We start from the raw sequence: 3,649 nt of genomic DNA, 5'->3' as shown, positions 1-3,649 counted from the left end.
TTAGACACATTATTCCAATCTCTGCCTCTGTCTTCACATGGCCTTGCCCTATGGATCTTCTCTGTATCTGAGTTAAAAATATCAGGGGCGCCTGGGTGGCTCAGTGGGTTAAAGCCTCTGCCTTTGGCTCAGGTCATGGTCCCAGAGTCCTGGGATTGAGCCCTGCATCGGGCTCTCTGCTCTGCAGGGAGCCTCCTTCCCCCTCTCTCTCTGCCTGCCTCTTTGCCTACTTGTGATCTCTGTCTGTCAAATAAATAAATAAAATCTTTAAAAAAATATATCCCTCTCTTTTCTCTTATGAGAACATAAAACATTGGATTTAGGGCTCACCCTAAATATAGGATGATCTCATCTCAATATCACTAATTTAATCACATCCACAAGGACCCCATTTCTAAATAAAATTCTATTTACTAATACTAGGGATTAGAATTTGGACATAACCTTTTTGGGACTAAGTTCAACCCACTATAGCTACATTCTAATTAATTTATTCATATAAATCTTCTCATTTATTAATTTTGCTTTACTTGTATCAAATTTGCTTTCAAATTGTTCATTTACATTTTTTAATCATTTTTTAAAATTTATTTTCAGCATAACAGTATTCATTGTTTTTGTACCACACCCAGTGCTCCATGCAATCCGTGCCCTCTCTAATACCCACCACCTGGTTCCCCCAACCTCCCAACCCCTCACCTCTTCAAACCCTTCAGATTGTTTTTCAGAGTCCATAGTCTCTCATTGTTCACCTCCCCTTCCAAAAGCAGAGAGAGTCAATTATCATATGGTTTCACTTATTTGTTCATTTAAATTTAAAAAATTTCAACCACTATATTTTCCTCTTTCAAAATGATTACTCTTTCTTTCAGTTATTCTCTGCACATATTTTAAAGCTGTTCTTTATTTTCTTAAATATTAAAAAATGGCTATATATTTGTTTTAAGTAAGTATAATATCTGAAGTTTTATGGGTCCATTGCTATTGTTTGTTGTTTCCCTAGGCTCATAGTTCCTTGTTTTCTCATATTTTTAGTGAATTATAATTGTGAGTAGTTCAATTTATCTAAAAATTTGCTTTTTAAGATTCATGGAGACTAGGTATTATTATTACTATTATTATTATTATTAATTTTTCCAAGTTTTAATTTAAATTCCAGTTAGTTAACATACAGTGTAATATTAGTTTCAGGTGTAGAATTTAATCTTTTTTTAAAAATTTATTTATTTGTCAGAGAGAGAGCACACAGGCAGGCAGAGTGGCAGGCAGAGGCAGAGGGAGAAGCAGGCTCCCCGCCGAGCAAGGATCCCGATGCAGGACTCTATCCCAGGACATCGGGATCATGACCTGAGCTGAAGGCAGCTGCCTAACCAACTGAGCCACCCAGGCATCCCAGGTGTAGGATTTAATGATTCATCACTTACATACAATACCCAGTGCTTATCACAACAGACCTGATATTAACGTGGGCTCATTCAGAAAGTGTGTGCAGAGCCTGGGGTAACTTCTTATTTGGACTACTTTAAACTACATTTTAGTTTGAGATTTTGCAGATGAATCAGACACTTTAAGTTTTCACTTTGAGTCAATGTAATGGCCAGATTATGGATGCAACTTTTTAGGGATGTTGCTTTCCTTTGTTATATTGCCAAGTTGCAGACAGATTTTCATGCAATCTTTTGTGAAAATGAGCGGTATTTCAAGTTTACTCTTATACTAAGGTATAGCACTTTGGTGCCTCTGACTTAAAAGAGGAAAGGTCTCTGCTTAGACTCTCCATCTTAGACCCTGAAATTTGCCATGTACCCTATGTGCCATGAAAACTGAAATCCAAGTTCACCTAGTTTGACAAATGTCCTCAAATTTCTCTTACCCCTCTGGTTCCCATCATCACAAAGTTTCTGGCTCTAGTATTCCTTACTTTCATTCCAACTCAACAGTGCTTATAATAAACTGTTTTAAAGCTTTTATCTAGCACTTTAGTTGTCTATAGTGGAAGTTTAGTCTATCTTATCAGAAACAGAAATCTCCTTTTTCTATTTGAGTCAATTTGGATGGTTCCTATTATTTTAGAAAAAATCTTTATAGCAAGTACAGCTTCTTTTCAAAATGATTGGCCTAGATGTTTTTTATCATGTAGTTTTATGGGTTTTAAAATTTGAGCTGTAGGGGCACCTGGGTGGCTCAGTGGGTTAAAGCCTCTGCCTTCGGCTCAGGTTATGATCCCAGGGTCCTGGGATCGAACCCTGCATCTGGCTCTCTGCTCTGTGGGGAGCCTGCATCCTCCTCTCTCTCTCTGCCTACCTGCGATCTCTCTCTGTCAAATAAATAAATAAAATCTTTAAAAATTTTTTGAGCTGTATTGTGGTTATGGCACAATCTTTATTTTTTCTTTTCTCATTGTTTCCAACTTAGGCCAATAATTAATAGAGACAAATGAATAGCAATTAAAATAAAATGTAATAAGACCCATGAAGTTTCTATGTGTGCATTATGGAGGTATTCACAAAAGACATTTTGTCAAGATTTAAATGGGGAGATGTGTGGAAAGCTCTTAGCACACTATCTCATACTTGTAAAGACTGCAATAGATGCTAAACTTAATACCAGGGAAACCTTCCTTAGGGTAGAGGAATTATCCAGAGTGATAATTGTATGAATGGGAAAAATAAGTCTGTAAAAGTAAAGCTCAGAGCAACTAAATAAACTTCAATAGAATTAAAGTTGGAATAAAACAGCAAGAACTGGAGGGCTAAGGGTGGGACATATCATATAGGTCCTGGTAGACATGATAAGGAATCTGAATTTTATCCCAAGAGAAACATAGTATTGAAGGTTTCCCTAGAACTACCACTAAAATGAACAATTTTCCTTAAATGGAGGTGAAAGATCCCACATAAAACTTCAAGAACAAAACCCAATTCTTCTGTCCTTTTCTCTGCCTTCTCTACATTTGTTCTGTATTTAGATATGTTCTGATTTTATGCCTTATTACATATGGTTATTAGACAATTTAATTTAGCTTATAGAATCCAATTAAGCTTTTCCTGTCCAAAAGACATGTGGCTGGCAACCTCTAAAATGTCCCCCAATGATTTCTGCTCTCTGGTAACCTCCTGACCCTGAGTGTGGGCTGAAATTTTTGACTCACTTCTAAGGAATATAATATGGCAGGATTGATGTGATGGCACTTCTGAGTTAGATTGTAAAAGGATTGTGGCTTGTTTGGGGTGCTGTATTTCATTTTCTCTCTTGGATGTTTTGTAATGGGGGAAATCAACTGTGATGTCATAAGGCAACCCTGTGGAAGGTGGCATGTGGCAAAGAACTGAGGCCTACCAAGAGAAAGATCTTGAAAGTATATCATTTTCCAGTTGACCCTTCAGATGAATGTAGTCCTGGTTGACAGGGCTGATTGATTGATTGGTTGATTGTAGTCATGTGAGAGACTATGAACCAGAATCACTCAGCTAAGCTGCTCCCAGATTCATCACTCACAAAAAATGTAAGAAAATAAGTACATGTTCTCAGTCCCTAAGTTTTGGAATAACTTGTTATGTAACAATGGATAACTAATATATCCAGCTTGTAGGCAGGGCAATCAGTCTGAGTCACAGAAAACATTTGAGATATAGGAAAGAGAATGTAA

The sequence above is a fragment of the Enhydra lutris genome, unplaced genomic scaffold (genome assembly GCF_002288905.1).
Source record: "Enhydra lutris kenyoni isolate GAN:26980312 unplaced genomic scaffold, ASM228890v2 scaffoldscaffold9, whole genome shotgun sequence".
Classification (NCBI taxonomy): domain Eukaryota; kingdom Metazoa; phylum Chordata; class Mammalia; order Carnivora; family Mustelidae; genus Enhydra; species Enhydra lutris.
The sequence above is the reverse complement of the archived record's forward strand: the minus strand, read 5'-3'. Positions refer to the sequence as shown.